Source organism: Calypte anna, chromosome 1 (assembly GCF_003957555.1).
Source record: "Calypte anna isolate BGI_N300 chromosome 1, bCalAnn1_v1.p, whole genome shotgun sequence".
NCBI lineage: Eukaryota > Metazoa > Chordata > Aves > Apodiformes > Trochilidae > Calypte > Calypte anna.
In genome coordinates this window covers 83,209,084-83,230,160 of record NC_044244.1, presented here as the reverse complement: position 1 = coordinate 83,230,160, position 21,077 = coordinate 83,209,084, and the positions used below count along the sequence as shown (strand labels likewise).

The 21,077-nt window shown below is 39.0% G+C and overlaps 1 protein-coding gene across 1 annotated transcript in view; it reads left to right on the top strand.

Moving 5' to 3' along the window:
* Nucleotides 1–686: 686 nt before the first annotated feature.
* Nucleotides 687–21,077, top strand: part of COL8A1 (collagen type VIII alpha 1 chain) — an 88,993-nt gene continuing 68,602 nt past the window's right edge. The window contains exons 1-2 of the mRNA XM_030469623.1: nucleotides 687–739; nucleotides 16,474–16,604. The gene's annotated coding sequence lies outside the window, so the exon portion shown is untranslated. The remainder of the gene's footprint in view (nucleotides 740–16,473; nucleotides 16,605–21,077) is intronic.

Here is a 21,077-nt window from a genome sequence, read left to right as displayed (position 1 = left end):
GGCTACATTTTGCCTTTTGAGAATACCAGTTGAGAAAATTGTTTAGAACTCAGACACAGGGAACAATAAAACAGCTCTAAACTAAACTGCTAGAAAGTCAGTATGATGATGGAAAATGTTAGAGCTGCATCAAGAAAAAGCTAGGTAGCCCAGCACAACAGAAACCTATGAGGGTTCTGGAGCTGAGCTCTAGTATAGACATTTGGAAACTAAAGGGAGTTCAATCCCTGAATAAACAGACAGCTTCAAGGAACAAGGGGCTGCTTCCTCAAAGCTATTCCTTTCTAAAAAGGGGAACACCAGCCTCTCAGATAACTACTTTGTGTTACTATCACACTTTTGTAAATACCTATCCAAAAGGCAAAGCAGCATTATAACTGTCACTGGAATAATTCAGGGAAACAAATACAGTAGAGAATCTTTAGTTAACTAAGTTAAGGGGGGAGGGGGGGGGAGAAACACACACCAAAAAAATCCAGCACTATTCCTCCTGTAAATCACAGCTACCCAGCTTGCTTTCCCTCCTTCTCCCTGTCCCCAAAGAGCAAAAACCTACTCTACAATGCCTTCTGAAGGCTGTCTGCCTGCTATCCTCACTGCCCACCTACCGTAGGGAGCAGCTCCTCCCACCTGCACATAAAAGCCAAGTGCATGCTACCAGCAGCAGATCAGAGCACTTTCTCAGTCCTCCACTCTTTTGAGCCAGTGATCTTCTCTCCTTGGAGCTTGTATACTCAAGGTAAGATTACTGATACTTCAGGTTTCTGTTCTAACCAGCTATTGTGAGGAAGTCTTAATGTGAACTCTAGCACTGCCTTGCTGGGTGGTGCTGGCTCTTTTTTTTTTTTTCCTTTTTTTTCCTTTTTTTTTTTTTTTTTTAGATGTAGTGTCATCTGACATTTAAGTTAGTAACAGCCTGTTGTTTTAGTAATGAAATAGAAACAGATCTTGCTGGGAAACACTGTGTGGCTGGGAAAAGGTCTTTTCTCCCTTTCTTACTGATTTTGAAGAGATTAGTATACCCAGACCAATTCTAACAATTTATTATCCCTCTTAGGAGTCACCCTCTCAGTCCAGTCCAAGTGAAAAAAAAAAAACGTACACTCCAAGGCTTCCTTAAATTCTGTTTCAGGGAAAAAAAAAAACCAAAACAAAACTACTACTTTTAGGAAGGTATTACTGTTTATTATTTACTAGCCATATTTAGCCTATCTTGGGACTGAAGTGCATCTTCACATGCTTCACTGCCTTTAAAGAAAGTGTGATGGAACTTAAGACCTCACAGAAGCACAGTAATAATGCTGATGGAATTCACTATCTGGTACCAAATATGCATAAAGTACACATTTCACAAGCCAAGTTTTGTTTCTTGGAACAACAGACCTTGTGTCTCTATGAAATTTCTAGATCAGCTTGAATTATATTTTATCTACAGTTTGCCTGCTTAGGCATTTCTCATGCTAGAGGAAGGAGCAGTTAAGTGCCTCAGAGACAGCTACTGAACTGTTGAAACATTAAAAAGTCAGTGGTTTCAAAACTCTATTTGCACTTCCCTCTCATCATCTCTTCAACCTCACAGAGATGAATCTGTTAGTGACTAGTACCAGTTTCTCATGTTCTGTGAGTCGGTGCACTTTTAACACACAGTCACCTGTTTTGAGAAATTCCATCACAGAAATCCTAATCCTAGAATGCCTCTCTCCAGTGCTCTAAGAGGAGGGAAAGCATAAACAACCAGCAGCAAGCAGAGAAGCCTGTCTGTAAATTGTTTCTTTGCAACACATTCTGGAATTAGAGTGATACTGCACAACTACTGCACAACACAACTACCTTTTTAAAGTCACTCTTTTTTTTCTTTCCCCAAATAAACTATTTTCTAAAATAGAATTATGTTCACATATATCTGTACTCACAGTAGCTGCAATATTTTAAGATGTAGTGCTGTGTAACAACAGCAGAACTTCACTCAAAGTGCCCTTCAGACTCAATCTAAGATTTTTTTTTCCCGTGGTTTACATGTTATCTGTTGTAACGGATGGGAGAAAAAAAACCACTGACTTCAGCTATTTGCCTGGAAGATTACATAAGTATCTTAAAAGGAAGAAAAAAACAACAACAAAAAAACCTAAAACCAAACAAAACCCTAAAACCCAAACAAATGGAACTATTCAAAACAAAGTACAGTGCTTTCTACAGCAGGCTTACGGTAGAAGTATTTTTGTATCCAGGTAATCTGTATAACTTGTCCATAGAAGACAGGAATAGAGCTCATTGGTTTTCCTCATAACTGGCATTCTATCAGCTACAAAATTTTCTTCCTCAGTTACCATTTGATTTTTATAGCAAATGTCCCTACCCTCTCCAAAACACCCCTCTTGTAAAACAGAGGTATGTGATTTTAAGTGTAATGCATACAGAATTTAGGTCTGCAGTCTGGCAGTAAAGCCTTAATGTTCACAGAGTATTTTACACTATCAGATAAATCAAAATTTCTAACAGTGAAGTTTTCAAGGAAAAAAAGAAGCATTTTTAAAAATGCCACAGGAAATGTGTATATAGCAAAATACCTTTTATTAAAGCCTGCTGTGAAATGTCATGTTTTCACTTTTGAAAAACAGTTTGCAGGGTATATGAAGAAAACACAGTTCAAAGGAATGCATCTAATTTAGATCAGAATCTCCTCTGAGCCATTTCTCTCCAAGGCTGAGTAGATAATTCAGCTTAGCATCACTTTGCAGCAGGGGATGAAGGGAAACTGCACCCAGCAGATCTCCAAGAGAATTTAGATGTCTAGGAATGCATTTATTGACTTCTGTGCTGATCTGAAACTCCTTTTTATAAGATGAAAGCATATTTATATTACGATAAAAATACTGTCATTTTAAAACTCTGCTACAACCACAAATAAAAGTGAATCAGTGAGAGAACAAGGAACATTTTAAAATAACAAACTAAAGATACAGTGACTGTATTAATTTTTCAGCCACAGGACTGTCAAGTGTTAAGTAGGCATGCTCAGCCATTTCTCTTGGCAGTGGTGCTTTGGTTTTTCAGGTGTATGTTTAGGACACTAACACCCATTTAAGCCACTAGTGAAAATCCCACTGTTGTCACAAGTGTTAGACCGGGTACCTAGAAACACTGGATTGACATAACACTGGCTGCTTCTCTATTCCTAGGCCAGCCTATAACTGCCTGGGAGACATTCAGATTGTTCTGAATTTATTTTCACCCACCTCTATGTGAGGCTTTTTCCTCTGGCCATGCTGATACTGAATATATGGATTGTTTTGCTTATGGTTAACAGCAAAAATTCATGGTAGAGAGTCAGATGTAGGTCTTCTAGGTTCCAGTCCACCACTTTAATGTCATGCTTCATTTTGTAATCAGGCTTACAAAGTCCACCCCTTTCCAGCTGATCTGTCTTTGGGTGAATCTTTAGGGCTGAACAGCAGGGAGACCTCAAATGATAAATCTTGAAAGAAGCAGTTTACTCCTGACACTTTTGAACTTTCTGTGAGACTTGTTACAAACCCTTCAACAGGATTTGCATATCATTCTTGGAGAGGGTAAATAAATAACCATATGACCACCTCTTCCTCACCCTCTTTGGTTAAAGGAGGTCAACCCACTCTTGGCATGATGAACAAGCAGAGATCCACTGCCATGAACCAGAAACAATGAGCAACATCTGACTATAAGAATCAGTCTAACTCAGTAGCCATGAAGAGCTCAAAGAGAAACACATGGTGCTTAAGCAAATTATTCAAATGGATGTGGATGTGGTGCATAGAATATATTTTCCTTTTGTTTTCTAAATTTGCTATCATGTACCACCTCTATAAATGTATAGTCTATAATTTCATATCCATTATAACAAACAAACAAAAAAACAATAAAAACCCACCAGCTTTGCCTTATCCCCTTAGTTTTTTATCCTGGAGCTAATTTATGAGAGTACAGACTCTCATAATGTACAGAGAGTACAGACACAAGGTTATGTGTCCTTGCAACTACTGCTTTTTTGTTGGAAAAAACCCAAAAAAACAACAAAAAAAATCCAAACCCAACCAAACTAAACAAACAAACCAACCCCAAAAAACAAACAAAAATTTTGATGCTATATTTCTAGAGTAATTGCCCTTGCAAAGGGGGTCTTATCTCTAACTCTTTTAAATTGAAAATTACCACTAAGCATACATTACTCACAGATAAAATAGTGCATGTGTGAGATGTAACTGGAAGACCAGCTGGAGTGATAAAGACTAAAAAAAGAACCATTAATGGCTTTGTCATTACTGCCATACAAGGTAGGACAATTTTGTACATCCATGAGCACATCTACAAGGCAGAGTTTTCTGCCCACTTATTCTGTAGCTTGCTTTATATCTCAGGGGAGGAATGATTTGAATTTTATTGCTGGTGTTTAAGTATATACCTATGTTTTCCCATACGTTTTTTGGATTTCCCAAAATTATGCTAAGGTGTGGAGTATTTCCTTCTAGATGGAGATAACTTAATTTTCACTAGAATCATATTTCTGAAAGACCAATGGAGTTCAATGGAGTTATTGTAATGAAAAGAAAAGAGAAAACCATCAGAAAACAAAAACATCAGGGAACTAAAAAAGAGCCAACCCAGAACAAAAACATCAGAACTTTTGCTCTGTCTCATTAAAACCAACAAATATCTGTACTTAACTATACAAAAGTCTCTTTCTTTTGATGCAGTTTCTAGAGTTTTAGTGCTGTTGCCTTGTTGTGGCTTTTCCTCCAAAAAGTGAGATCTATTCTTTGTGCTACCAGAACTCTCCTTCAGCAAAAGTTGTGGAGCTCTCAGTTTAAAAAGATAATCATTAGTCCTGGTTTTGAAGCCTTTTGGGGTTTTGTGCAATAACTTTGCCTATTCTCTGTACACATCAGTAAGCAATTGTGCTTGGTCTCCCTGTACTCCTGAAATGTTGGATGTGTTTCTGTAATTGTCTTGATGTATAATGAATTTAATGTCTCATAATTGCACTGCAGGGGATTAATACCACTATGCAGCCTAGGGACATCTTTTGGTGATTTAAACTTCTTTGTGCAAGTCCATATTTTACAGCAGAAACAAGATGAATGGAGGTCTGTTGCTTCTTCAATGGCAGGTGAAACTGTGACATGTCATGGATCCTTTTCAAAAGGAAGTATGAATCAGTGCCCTCTCTTGGTTAGGAAAAAACAAAATAAAGCAGCCCTATGAGAGCATTTATCAGTTCCCTCTGCTGGCTACAAAGCCCACAGCCAGATGAGCAGCTGTGTTTGCGGAGGCGAAGGTCTTAAGTGCTATTCCCAGAGCTGTGTGCATGCAGTCAAGTGATGACTCTGGTGTCTGTGCATTTATGTGGACATCATTCTTTAGAGGGTCTCATCCACAGCTACACTGAGTTCAACATGAGGGCACTCAAAACCAATATGGAGTTCCTAGGAGGCAAGAAACTTTCCACTTAAGATTAGAGAAGCGTGCTGACAGCTATGCCATTCATAATATGCAGCTGTAGTACCCTTCTATTACACATAATATTTATACTTTGCATTTTCCACCTCTTTAAGAAAAGTGTGTTTGTGTGTTTACTACACACAGTTTAGAGACAGCTGGCCAGTTAGCACAAATATCCCAAATTACAACACTTAATGTCAGCTTCTGAGAGCTCCACATTTGCAAAAAAGAGATAAATGGTACCAACAAGAGCACTCCAACCTAAAAAAAAGAAAACAAAACCACAAAACAAAGCAGAAAAAGAACATAACTTTTTCATTCTTGTAGGAAAAGGCCTATATAGTCCAGTTATGCAACTGGAGAAATAGGTCATACAATTATATGCAGTCACTCTAAAGCAATGTTGAAATGAAAAAAATACACTGCAAACTTAAAATAGTTTCTGTATATATTCATTGCACTAAAAATCACTAATGCTAGCTTGCTGCAGCTCCTAAGGATCTATCACAGCAGCATACAGGATGCACATAACCTATCCTATTAAAGGGAGAATGATTCAAAACTCACAGTTTCACATACTAGATATCAAAGGTATATTAAAAGCCAAATTTTTCAAACATCTGCAGCACGTTTCCTGCTAACTAAAAAAGCAACCAGTCTTTCCAGACCAACACACTGATGCATTCTTTTCTCTGAAACAAAAATAAGAAGTGGACAGTAGCACACTGTAGCCTTGCATAGGGAACATAAAGCAAAGCATTTGGCCATTTTTGCAATTGAAAATCCCAGAGAGCAAACCAAGTTTCTAACAAAATCCAGTAGCATCATGATGTGAAACAACAGTACATCCATATAATACACTACAGTTCCTGAGATGGAGATGCTTACATTGCCTCTCATTTATTCAACATAATTTTCAAAGGACCAGAACGGAAGATGGCACAGCCCCAGGCAGGGACACTCAAACCAAATACAATAAATTTACCACTGGAAAAAATCTAGAAAAGTCAGTTTATGCCAGTGCATGACTTACCTCTGCCCTTCCATTCTTCCCACCATGTGTGGAGCGCTCCAGTGAATGTGCAGGATCAGAACAAAGGTCTCTTATGTGGCTCAAAGACAAGAATTTCTCTTTCAACTTGCTTAAAAACAAAACAAAAAAAACCAAACACACACACACACACACCAAAAAAAAAAAAAAAAAAAAAGAAAGTGTTCAGTTCAGATCAGTTCAGATACTTCCCAGCAGTATTTCTTTGTAAATGAATTAGGTCATCTTAGTCCAACTCTCTCTCAGTTGATGGACATTCATATAAAACACACAACTGGGACTGTTGTTGGCACATCTCAGGAAAAGGTCAGTAGGCATTTGTTTTTGGTCAAAGTTGAGCAATAAAAGCCAGCGTGAGGAAAGTTTATGTTACCAGCATTGATATATCTGTCACCTGCACTATAGATAAAAAGCAAGTGAAGAGTAGTTAAGCAAGTACATCCTACAAGCACTTACATTCACACAAAACTTATTTTAGAAAATGAAGGAAAAAAGACAACACTCAGTACTTATTTGCTTTCAGTCAGTGGCTTGAAATGAATTTACCATAGTAGCACATCACATTGTTTGCTGCAGAAAAATGCAGCACTTAGGCCTTTAGGATTAAGTCTCTTGTGCCTTACTGGTTCCAAAAATGTCAGTGCTTGTCAAAGCTTTTTTGAAATAAACCCAAAACCATGTTAATAAAATGAACTTTCCAAGACAATGCTGGCCAAAACTGATTCTTAGATTTCTTTTCAGTAATGAACTGCCTCTGTGGTTGCTGAATTGATAGGGAGAAGGACTTAGAGGGCCAAAGCCACGTTCTTGTTAACTCACAGAGGATAAAAAAGAGTTCTCGAACAAATTGCAAGTCCTCCACTGAATGGGAGGGACTTTTGCAGAGGGTAGGCAGAGCTTAGCAAAGTCCAGACTTGCTTTCAGAAACGGCTGTAACCAATATTAGGCTCTGCTTGAATGTATTCTGAGACTGGAATAGTTGCTGTGGGTACAATTTGTGATGTGCTGCTGTAGATTGATGGGCAAGACTTGCAACTTGAACACAGAATTCACAGGCTGAGTCTCAGTTCACAAGACCTACCCTGTCAGTTTATTCAGTAGTAACTCCCTGTGTGAGTGAAGAAGGCAACAACTGGAAGGACTCTGAACCATCTTATCCCAGCCTTCCAGGTAAATCGGTCAAAAAACATGCTGCAGTGAACGATGTTCTTGATGAACAGAGTTCCTATGTAATCCATTATTTCCATATAACGGAGTTCCTACTGTGCACACAAGTTGCATGCAAGTCTGGGCAGTGAGTTCTCCAAAGTGTTTTGCTGTACGTGCATATAGGTGAAGCTGCAGTTTGTGTTTTCCACAGAGGAAAGTGTTACAGCAGTTGGATGTTTGGTGCCTCTTCACAGGAATTCCTGCTCTCCAGTTCCAGCCACAGAGCTTGGTTTAGGAGGTCAAGGTGCTGCAATCCAAGCTACCACTGCAAGGGTGTTTTCTTAGCTTTTACCTCAGGAACTCCTACAAAATCTTATTATCTTTTAAGATCTAGGCATAATTTATTACATCAGGAAACACATAAAACATTTACTATTGTTCCCTAAGCTTGCATTACCAGCTTCAGCTAAAAACACTGCTTATACTATCCTGGAAATAAAGAAAACTCTGTGCTTAACATCCAAGCCTGATACTTGACTAAAGAGTCATTTGCAGCAGTAAACCTTTTATTTTTGTATCACTATAAGGTTATCAAATGGCTTTTAAGTTGTAGTTCAGAGGAAAACCACTCAGCTGTCTTTTTTAATGTCACCTTCAATGCATTTCAGTTTTAGACGGTTTAGATTGCAAAATACTTAGGATCTAAAATCCAAGCTACCGATTAATTTTGGCACGTGGTTCTTGATAGTGCATCCCTGTTCCAGTCAGGCAAGACAAAGCTTAGATTCAAATTTCAAGCACAAAAATTGCCTTTCACTGGGCTCTGAACTCACTCGCAGTGAATACCTCATGTTACTCTTTTGAGACACCCTGTTTCCAGCATCACATCTGCCACCCGTATGCTGAACTCTCGCAAGAACTCAAAGGGCTGTGAGGCACAAGCGAATCTGTGGCTGCTCAGAGGCGTTTTCTCTGCCGAAACACGTGCCTGCAGCTTTCTACCCCTGCACTGACAGCTCGCCCTTGGCAGGCTGCAGGCAGGGCCTGGGCTGGCACAGGCCGCAGGACAGCTGCCATTTGGGGCCTTGTGTCGGTCAGGCTGGGCCCCTGGTGCTGCTTTACCACATCCCACAAGGGATCCGCGGTTCTGGCCTGCTCTGACGAGGAAGCTGTTCTGGTATATAGGCAGTCAGAAAATAGATTTAAATCCTGCGCCTCCCCTTCCCAAAGCAAAGGCAAGGGTTGGGGAGAGCAGAAGGTCGTCTCAGTGCAGTCGAGCGAGGAGCGTTTTACGGAAACACAATGAGTTTGAGGTTTCTTGGGCTTCGGAGATACAGCCTGGGGGCTTTGCTTCTGCATGCCAGCCCGTGGTGCCCCTTTGAGGAGGATCTGGGGAGCATTAGCTCACACAGATGCGGAGAGTGCTGGAAGGCCAAAAGTGAGGGGGGCAAAGGGGGACTCATCTCTCAGCTGGAAAGAAAATGTTGCATCCTGTGAGGAGAGGGAGGCTGCTTGGGAGGAGAGGGAAAGCTGCTCCAGCATGCACCACAGGAGGCTCAGGAGCTTTCAGATCTCACCATCTGGAGGTAAAATTGAGGCCACTGTAAGTTAAAAGAAAAAGGAGGAGAGTAAAGACAAGGAGAAGAGATGGAAGGAAAGGAAAAGGAGAGGGAAAAGGAGAGGGAAAAGGAGAGGGAAAAGGAGAGGGAAAAGGAGAGGGAAAAGGAGAGGGAAAAGGAGAGGGAAAAGGAGAGGGAAAAGGAGAGGGAAAAGGAGAGGGAAAAGGAGAGGGAAAAGGAGAGGGAAAAGGAGAGGGAAAAGGAGAGGGAAAAGGAGAGGGAAAAGGAGAGGGAAAAGGAGAGGGAAAAGGAGAGGGAAAAGGAGAGGGAAAGGAGAGGGAAAAGGAGAGGGAAAAGGAGAGGGAAAAGGAGAGGGAAAAGGGGAGGGAAAGGGGGAGGGGAAAGGGGAGGGAAAAGGGGAGGAAAAAGGGGAGGGAAAAGGAGAGGGAAAAAGTGAGAGGGAAAAAGTGAGAGGGAAAAAGTGAGAGGGAAAAAGTGAGAGGGAAAAAGTGAGAGGGAAAAAGTGAGAGGGAAAAAGTGAGAGGGAAAAAGTGAGAGGGAAAAAAAGTGAGAGGAAAAGTCAGAGGAAAAGGAGAGGAAGGAGGAAAAAAGTCACCTGCAAAAATCACTCTTGTATAGAGGTATCTATTATAAAGAGAGTAACCAGTCTGATAAGGTTGAAATTCTAAAACCCTGAAATTCTCCCCAAAATATCAAGTGCTCTGTTGGGATGTGAAGAAATATGTATCATGTGAGGAAAGAAAATGATAAAACTACTGTAATCAAGAGGCAGGGAGTTCAGAAAGCAAACAGCTGAATGGAACAGCTTTTCCATTTCTTTCCAGTGTATCCTCCCCACCCAACTTTGTTTAGGAGGAAGGTTTTTCAGGGTGAGCCTTTTGATTTGTTACATCCTCTAGCACGGTGGAGCCCTGACTCATGATCAAGGTTTTAAAACAAGCAAAAAGCAGCAGCTCCTGAACCTGAAGGCTTGTAAATTGAACAAAGAGCAAAGCTGACTCCTGGACTCCTTCTCCAGTCCCCTCTACAAACTCTTGTTTACACAAATCATTGGTATGTCTGGAAAGATATTATAGTGCAGAAGTTTCACCTCCCTCTCCTGGCTGCAGAAGCATCCAAGAACATCACATACAGTAGATTAATGAATTTATCCTTACAAGCACCCTGGCAACATCACTCTCATTTTAGAGGAGAGTAAGGCACAGAGAAAGTTGCTGGTTTAGCATTTCAAGAGTTTGCTCCTGGCCAGATTCTCAAGTGTCTACCTGTCATGAAGGGGGCTAGTTCCAGGCCTTGGTTCCCACCTGGGCACCTCAATGAGAACCATATTTTCATGAGTGCTCAGCACCCAGTAGCTCTTGCAATGACACTTGCAGCCAAATTATCCGAGAAGTTCCTTTGATCATCTGGCTGTTACCTCAGTAGAAGCAGAAAGCTCTTTAAAAATCTGATCCTGTTTGTGGGTACTGAGCACTTTTCAAAATTCTTACTTAAGTGGCCTGGCCAAGGATGCAGACTAAAATCTGAGCAGAATCTACTTTGCTTAGGCCAGTGTTATAACCACAGACGTGTCCTTCCATCTTCGGCAGAGAAAGAGTACACACTAGTTGGGGCAGGAATCAAAATCCCAAATAACCGCCAGTACCCACACCTGCCAAGAAAAATGCCCGGAGTCTTGTGGGCAAACCAGACAGCCACATTTTGGTACTTTCCTGAGAAAGGATTATTTCTAGTAGCAGTGCCAGAGTCTGGCAACCTGGATTATGCTCTTTCCAGATGTACCTATTTCTTTCTGGACTAGAACTCTTGTGAACATGCCCTTACACAGGCACACCCTCCCCAGTTTTCAGAAAAAAAACAGCAGCTATCCAAACACTGCACTGTCTCCATTATTCTTAGAGAGCCAGGCATGCTTGGGCAAGACAACACTACTTTGTGTAGTGATTAAGAAGCAGTGGTCACGTCAGTGAAGATTCTTGTTTTCATTGAATATTTCATTCATTTCAGAACATAAGCAACCACTTAGCTGCAGTTGTGCTAGATGCAGAGGAGGAAACACATGCTATTCTTGGCCATCCTTTACCTCTGTGGGAAGCAGCAGCCTCCTTAGAGCAGCCTCTGTAGGCTGCATGATTTGTCTACATTAGAGATTGTCCTGAACCTCAGGCAAGGACCTTAAGGTGTGGACTACCCTAAAGTGTGAATGTGTGCAGACCTGACCTCCCCTCCGCCCCCCCCCCCCCCCCCCCAACCCAGTTTGTGTGAGGTCTCTTTGCAAATAACAGTTCCCAAAGCTGTGAGCTCAAGGCTAGTTTAGAAATTCCTCTTCAAGCTGATCATACCCATTCAGCTGCCACTCGAGATACTGCTCTCTGTGTCATATAGTCCGACGAGTTGATGCTAAGTATCACAGGACCACATCTTGGAGTTCAGCTTTCATTAAGTGCTCTTTGTCTCACCTCAGTCCCCAGTTTTCAAACCATATCCCAGGTCAGTAGCTGACCAGTCTGGGTAAGAGCAAGATTAAAAAATCCAAACAAACAAAAACCAGCCCACAAACCAGTCACTACTGTGTTTTAAGGAAGCAAAGATATCACGTGATAACAATTGAATGAAAATGTTTACAGAAAAATAGTTTTGTAAAACAGCTCAGACTAAGCTGTCACTGAGGGCTGAGCTCAAGCTATATAAGCCAAAAAATGCAGCTGTATCTATTCAGGCTACAGCTAGAAACAGCAAAATGGACTGGAAGAACCTTTGTCTGGGGAGGGAATAAAAGAAAAAAAAAAACCAAAATCCCCCAAAACTCTCATATCTAAGGATTAAGCCTAGAAGCAAGTGTGAACATGGCTTTTCTGCTCTATTGGGCTTATACCTGTAATAACACAAGGGAAGCAATAGCTGTGGTTTGTGCTTTAATTGTTGAATGGCAGTGCTTTGACTCAGTTCTGACATCTGCTGCAGTAATTATTGTAATAACACCAGTCAGAAGCTGGAGCTCAGAGTAATACCCAAGTCAAATACCACAGTCTCTCCTTTACAAACACAAAAACTGAGGCAGAAGGGCAGGAGCTCATGCAGCTTGTTTATGCAAACAGTTAATCACACATTTTAATGAACCTTGTGGCCTGAAAGTTACAGGGAGTGTCATTGGAGAAGCTGCAGTTATGACTACTAACTTTTGGGCCTTCATATTTTTATCAGCAAATGTGTGACTGCAACTTTTCACTTTTGACATCTTTCACATTTTTATTCATTTATTTTTAATTCTCTGGTCCTGTCTTTGGAACAGGCTAGTGCATTTCAGTGGAAAAGCTGGGGTCTGTTGTTGTCCCAGGTCAAGAAATCTGTCTTGGGTGTCATCTCCTCTGAAGTAAAAAACCTAGCAACAGTTCAGAGTCATATTTTGGAAAGTAGCAAAGTGATCAGGACACAGCCTGCTGGTAAAGGACTGAAAGATGTGACACTGGGACAGAGGTATGAAAAGACTGGCAGGCTTGAAGAGCCCACCTGGATGTGACTTTGAAGCAGAGCAAATTCCAGCTCCAGCAGAGGAGGGTGCAGACATTAATAAAGGTTAGGCCTAAGTTGGGCCATTCTGCACAGTTGGCTTACTCCAGAGCTAAGGTATCCTGCTGTGAAGCTGTTGAATTTTCCTTCTTGCTCTGGACACCCTGGAACTAACTTTCCCACCTGGTCATTTATGTAGTTTGAGCCTTGTGTCCTTGGTATTAAGAACAGAGCACAGAGCCTTGAAAATGAGATACACAGCTCCCAGGTAATCAATGCCATAGTGAGATACTGTTACTCAGAGAAGGTTATGTTTCTAATTTTGTCTAGAAATACAATCCAGGAAATGAGACATTTCCTTTTACAACTAACGCATGGGTTTCCACCAAAGAGCTGTAGTTTTGAATTGACATATTCTGAAAAAAAAGCTCTGATCAGAAAGCCCTGCTTATTTCTTTGGGTTACAATTGGAATCGCTAAGTATAATCACTTAAAAGTGGAAGAAAATTCCACTCTCAGGAGAGAACAGTCAGCATTTCCAAAATCATTCTGCTCCTCGTGACCATGCAAATGGTCACGTGAAATCACTGCCGACCATTTTGTAAGAACTTGGGTCTCATTCTTAATCCAGGTAAGCATTAGAGAGAACTGTATTTTTGGAATCTACACAGTTCAACATCCCTAAACAGAGTTGTCCAGCCTTTACAGATTTACCCATGATTAGCAAAATACCCGCCAAACCTGACTGAACTTACATAGCAAAATGAATCACTTAAGTGTTTAAATACCATTGTGAGAGTCAAAAGATGACATATTCTGCATATCATCTCTAGAAAACCAGAAGTAGTTATATTATAAATAAACAGAGTTTGCTCAGTATTAGGGACATAGGAAATTCCATTCAAGAACAGACAAATGGCACATCTTGTCTGGTATCCTGCATCTGGCAAAGGCCTATAACAGATGCTTAAAATACTTGGCTCTCTAGGTCCCACAGTCTCCCGTTACACCTACCACCAGTGTTATAAATCATGCAGTTTTCCTAACCTCTGATGAGAACCTCTTCAGTTCTCGCTTGTATAACGTGGGAGGTGGAAGTACAGGCAAGGGGAATACAATATTTGCCTTGTGTGATAGTTATTACAGTGACTGATACTGAATTTGGCTTAACTGTGATTCTCATGGTTTCAGAACATATATGATATTACTGGCTGTGTAGCCAAACAAAGCAGCATATAGGTGAGGACAACCAGTAGCCTATTATTAACCAGCTGCTTTCTTTCTATTAGGTGGCACCACCACCTAATTGCTCCCTACTACTCAATGACATATTGAGTCATTGAGTAGTATGGTGTCGCTTTCTGGTGTCGCTTTCTCAGTAAATTTAATATTTTAATGCATGATGACTGAAAATTAAATTAGCTTTTTGTCTATCAAGCAGAATTCACTTTTGTCCTCATCCCAGATGTTTACATAGTATGGTTCACTCATCCAGCAGGTCACATACTGTAGGTCACCCTCTTCAGTTACCTGGTGCTTCTGGTCATTGTCATTAGTGTGATATGCCTGCACCTGACAATACTGACTATGGCACTCTCTCTTACCAGAAACATACTTCTCACAGACCATATCCCTTTTTTTCTACAATCTCACTCATAACCAACATTACATTTAATAGTACAATCAAAGGCCTCTAAACCAGACAAATGAAAACTTCAAACCTTTCAATTTGAAAAGTTAAAGTTTAAACAACCCTTTTCGTAAATGACCTTACACCCCCTCTGTGTTCACCTGTGAAATATATCAGGATTTTAAAACAGCTCAATTTAAAACACCTCAAGTCTAACCTAGCCAATAGTCTTAAACATTTTAATACGAAGTAGAAAAAATTAAGTGTTCCTCAGTTTGAGCATACCCTCTCTAACACTGCTTTTAAGGAATGACCTAGCAAACTTTTACATGTTTATAAGAGAAAACCGAATCCTGACAGTGTGCCTACACTGCTGGCTGTACTTTCACATGTCAGCTTTCTCCGTGCTGAAGGATTTTCTGATTTTGGTTCCATCCTACTGAATTTAATATTCGGCGTCCTTTGTCTGAATCTAAAGAAGATCTTTAATCTAGCCATCCAAAATGTGTATCTGCAAAGAGCAAGAATTCGTCTCCACAAGAACAAGCAATATCAATCTGCTTGAAAGAATGAACACATTAAAACTACTACAGTACCCAGTAGCAATTGGCATCCTTTACCAAATTCCAAATTTACCATACATTAAGGGATGGCCAGGCTCAATACTAGCAGGAGTTCTGTGACTTTCTGCCTTTCTCTCCTGTTGCACACAGAAGGAATGAGTTTCAGAATATGCATTTTATTTCAGTCAGGAACAGAAGTAGAGATTTTTCAAGACAGACAAATGAGTCAGCCACTTGTTCCAAATAAACGGAAATGGTGTTCCAAGTTTCCTAGACAGCTTTAAATACTGCACAGAGCAATTCAGCTGTGTTCTACACCTCACATTTAGGAGCCACAAAATTACATACTTTTTATTCCAGATACAAGTTGCTTTACCCACAGCGGTCCAAAGCCACCAAATTTTGCCTCCATCCTCAATATACATGCTACTTATCTTGCTTGTGCCATTCCCAGAAGCAAATGTGGCATTTTTCAGAGTAAAGAACAGCAGCTGAGGTTCCCAGACCACCATGGGTATCCTAAATAATTAATTCCTGAATTTACCCATTTGTGTAACAAAGATGCTAATATTTTGCTTTCTGAGGAGGAAGGTTGTAAACCTTCAGTGACAAAAAAAGGCATGAGTTAGAACTTTGAACTGTACACTAAATTAGAAAATTTATGTGGATAAATTATAAGGAGATATATGAAACTATAAAAATAATTTCATTACTGAAAACTTTGCCTTAACAAGAAACATAACTCCTTCTTCAAGAAAGCTGAATACACTGACTCATGTCTTTGTTTAAGTGTCATGGTAAATTTGTACTTTTATAACATGTAGTAGTTTAGCTTTGAACTTTTGATTTTTGGAAAAGGCAGAGTGGAAAAATGTTTTCATGGGAGAGGAGTGCACATTCCAGAGCTGTCGACTGTTACTCGTTTATGAGGAGGGAAAAAACCAACTACTTAGGTTTTTACACTTTGCTTGATGCCATTTGTTGTTGTTTAGTATTTGGTATTTTTGTATTTGTTGTTTGATAAAGCTAAGTGTTTACACTGCACAGTGAAATTCTTAGTATTTTTCTCCCATTTTTCCAGCTTGTACTTGTTTAAAACTCTGAACAAGCTTGAAACTGACTGCCACTGAGGAGAGTAAAATTAGCTTTGTACAAATAGAAACAGTGATCCTTTGTAGTATACAAATTAGTTCAGAGAGAAAGTAACTCCATTTACTGGGAATTATAGAACTACACACAAGTGTAATCTGGGAATGCAAATGATATTACTCATAAAAATAAAATAAAACGTGGACCCTTCATGGTGTCTTTGTAACCTGAGCAACAGCTTTAAATGCAATTTTCCTGAGCTGTTTCACATTTAATGTATTCATGTTTGATTACATTAAAAAATATTAAAGTAGGAAAATAAAATAAACTTTATGTAGCTTATTTATTCAAGTAAAGTAAAAAATATTTCTGTGCTGTCCTGCATATTTGAGGAGTATTAACATACATGCTTTCCTCCCTTTCTAGAAAGAGAAGAAAACGCAGATTGGCAGACTCCTTCAAATTTGATACTCAGTACTGTTATGATTTCTTCATTACTGGATGTTGAGTCTGGATATCAGAACTGGTACAGTGAAGTACTCTTCCACTAAGCTGAGGTAATTTTCTTTCTAACAGTTTAATTATTGAACATATTACAAAAGATGCCCTCCCACCCCCCTATTCCCTACCAAACAAAAACCTTTCTTGGCAGAACATTATAGCGTGCAATGTAGCATCAGTGAACATGAAAGACATGAGAACTGATGCTTTTGCTAACAACCAAGGAGATTCAGGCCACATTTATTAATAAAAATTTAGCAAGAACGTAATACTTAAGATGATCACACTGAATGTGGGTTGGAAAGCAATTGTAAGTATCAGTTCCTTTTCCCTCATAGAGGGAACAGTGACAATGATAGGTGCAACAACCTGGGTGCATGGCCCATGAAATGACTCCTGTACAACTACTACAGGTATGTCAGAGACTGCATTCTTTGCTGCATTGGCAATAAGAACTAAAGTCATAGAGGATAGAGAGCTTAATTAATGAAAAAGCCTAATGCTGAAACAAAGCAATTAACAAGTCTTTTGAAGTTTTATTTCCAAAGGAAAATTATTACCACTGAAAAGGATCTATCTTGTAAAAAATCTTAACAGACAAAGACTAAAAGCTATACAGAAATGCCAGCCTCAGCCTCAGAGGCTGATGAAGCAGAGAGATGAGAACTTCTCCATTCACAAAGCCAGATGATGTCAGGGTATTATTCTGAGAGAGTCAGGCTTTCCTGAGGACATCAACTCTTTTCAGGCACACATTGATACAAGTTTCTACTTAGTGGGATGGGCATCCATACAACAGGTTATTTCATAGAAAATACTCAGCATGAAAACTCATTTATGAAAGCCTACCAGTCACTGGTTAATATTGTCATGTTTTCCCTCAAAAACAGAACAGCATACAGTGCAGGGCCAGTGCAGTCACTATGTTATAGGAATGTACAACTTAGGATGCAGATGGGAAGGCAGTTATAGAATTGTATTCAAAAAAAATACAGATGTCTCTGACACTGGGCACTAGCCCATAAGGATACAGAGATGAAATTAACTTCAGAGGTAAGATACACAGAAAACATTTTCAGAAAGTTTTCTACCCTTGCATAGCTTTAGTCTATCTTCTCCTTTCCTACTATATCAGTAATTGAGATCTTGTCGGATTTCTGTCCATTGCCCTGATAAAATTTTACACCTTTCACAGTATATTAACATTAATCTTTTAAAAGCTGCAGTTTTACTTCGTGGCTTCCTTTTCTCCCCAGTTAAAAAAATAAACAAAAATTTAAAAAAACATCACAGCCCCAAGACAAAAATGCACTGTCTTTTAGAAATACACAAAAATACATTTTAATCAGAAAAACATGGTTAGTGTAAAGAATTCATTGCTTAAGATACGATTTATAAGTAGGTTAGCATATAATCACTGTTGCAGACAAGAGGAAAAGAAAAAATACAGAGAGGTGCACAGTAAGATGAGCTTGAGGACAGATATGCTCTTATTAGTATAGTTAACAAAGCTGCCTCAGGCTCCACATTTGCTTTCAAAGTAATGGAATTCTGTTATAAGACAGTAACCAACGTGGCACATAATTCTTTGTGGTCATTTAAAGCCTGCCTGTTAAACAAACATTACTCTGATTTTGTTTCCCACAAGGAGTCATAATATTTCCTGTATACTTTCAGCAATTTTTGTCCTATCTTCTAAACTATAATTTAGAACCACTGAGAAATCGTCTGCCTAAACCAGAACTCTGTTTTCAATACCTTTCTGTTATTAATACTCCTTAAGTTACATTTCAGCTTCCAGTCAAGGTTTGCTGAAGCAGTTTTTCTTTTGATGCAAGTCCACTGTGCAGTACCTTGGATCTCAGCTAGAAATATGTCATGTGAACAGTAAAAAACAGTAAAGCTCAACTTTCCCAAAGTAGGTTGAATCAGGAGTTTTGAGGATAATCAAAACCATATTTTTACTAGCAAGCAGAGCCAAAAAGTCATTGAAAGTATATAAGTATATATTCATGCCCACATTGCACTTCATTATAAAAAGAATATTGCACCAATAAACACAAAATTTTTTGCTGTGGAATACTGAATAACTGTGGAACAAATAAATAGAAGAATACATTGATTTTTGCATGACAAGGGCATCATGAAAGGAGTCCCACTAAAACAGCCTGAACCTTCAAATTTTTGTAAACTTTATGACTTTCTTCAAAGACATTAGAAAACTTACTTTGAACAGAGCAATATTAATTACAGGAAAAGTATTATTGCTTATATTCTCTAAGTGAAACTTAGTGTAAGATTTCTTATATAATAAATGCAAGCACATACATGTTTTTAACAAACTCTGTCACTAGGTATTTTGGACTAACTTATAGTCTTGGGTGATGCAAATAGATAGGTCCCAGTCAGTTTGATAGTGGATGTCAGCAAGTTATTCTGTATGTGAGAATACATCTTTGTAAATACAACAACATATTTTCTTACATTTTCTTACAGATGTTATTTCTGTGCATGTATCTTTACATGTAGAATTTATCTACTTCTGTCTATACCCGGTCTGGATTTAGACTGCTGTCACTGACAGCAGAATATAAATCTCTCTCTTTCCTCTCTTTGAACTCCACTTTAAATGTTGGTTTTCTTTTCACTGCTATCTACAAAAGCCAGTTTATCAATATCAATGGAAGTTACCTGAACAGCAGCCAACACAGAACACAGAGTCAATGATTTGTGGCATTTTTTACAGTTTGTTGTGGATTTTTTTAATGTTTGGAGCCCCTATAGGCAAGAAAATATTTCCCATACTGTGAGGTGAACTATTGCGAGTTCCTTTGTATAACTTGCAACTGAGAAGTTGAAATGGAAGTGATTTAGTCAAAACTAAACACTTCCCTTATCTCAGAAGGGTAGCACTGTACAATTCAGCCAAATTGTGGCTACCTGAGAAAGGGAAGAATTCACTCTCCTGTGCCTGAAATCACACATTTTAAAGTTCTAACCACAATGTAGGCACAGTTGAACTGAATGATTTCACCGTGCTGAGTTATTTCCCACGTTCCTTTGTTACTCCAGTAATGTCAGAAAATGCAGGAACTGGGAAGTCATATGATCTGTAGGAAAGTGAATATTGTGGTTTCTAAGAAAAATATTTATTACCAAGCAAGCTATTTTGATTTATTAAATGATAGCTTCCCATCATAGTGCTTTTTGATACCGTGTTTGAAACCACAACGGTTCTATAAAGCCAGGACCTTATTTGTTTAACGGCATCCAAGAGTGTTTTTCTTAATAGAAATATCAGTTCATGACAATTCCAGGTTCATAGAAGCTCATCCAGGAATAAACTCTTGACAAATTACTTTTTTCCTCGAGTGTTCACTAAGCCAGTGCAGGCACTGTGTCTCACTGCAAGTCTCCTAACAGTAGATTTATAGGATGTTATAATTAACAACAGGTGATGGGCAGCACTACATGCACACCAAGTAAATTGAAAAGACTAGCAGCCTAAGAGCCATTTGTAATTTATCAAAACTTTTCCCTGGGTAAACTCAGTAGTAATCTTGGTAAGGTTTTCTGGCAATTTTATTTTATTTATTTTTTAATTCCAGAACCACCACTCCTTTTCTCCTTTTTCATGCCAAAAATTAGGGACCATGTGTCTGTTTTTATGTAGCTTCTATGCTTATCTAATCTGTAAAATGAGACAAATTGTGCTTCCCTACTCACAGAGGCCTTCTTGGAGGACTTCAGACAAGTCAATACAAAAAAAAATTTAAATTATGCAGATTTTTGAGACAGTTGGGTCTTCCTTATTCTCTCTCAAACTCAAACTCTGTATAAACACAAAAGAGAAGGTTCAAAATATATGCAGCTTCCATACGAGTTTTTAAGAAAAAGCAGTCCTTTAGCTTAGAACAGAATAGGAGGAAGGAATGCACTTAAAAATGAGAATTAACAAAACAGAAATATGCCCCAAATGAGTTTTCATTTGCATAGTTAAACAAGTACTATAATTTTTCTTTTTTTCTTCTGCTGTGAGAATGTGAGGCAATGGATGTTGGGAAAGGCAATGATTTTGTTTAACAAAGTAGAGAAGGACTTTTATCCCAAATTTACCACTAGATGTAACTTTTATGAATTGCTTCCAGTGTACTAACCAGATCATGATGTTCATGAGTTAATTACATGCTGTGATGTGTTTTGGATAATTGGCTACATATTCTCATTGACAGTAGTAAATACTTTAAATGCCTTAACTGGCAAAAAAAATTAGGATTGGTGATTTTTTTATGGATACATTCCACAACTCTCATCAATATCGTTCCCTGAGTTCCTCTACAAATAACTGATTAATTACTACCAAAGCCTTTTTTACAGTGTTTTCTTCTTTTAGGGTGTTTTTTCCGCCACACCCCAAGATTCACTTGAATCAGTAAAATTCAAGTTCTTAGCATAATTGTATTCAAGAGCAACAACTCTTACTCTGGCTTATGCTACCAGACTGCAAACAAGAACACATAGTGATAAAA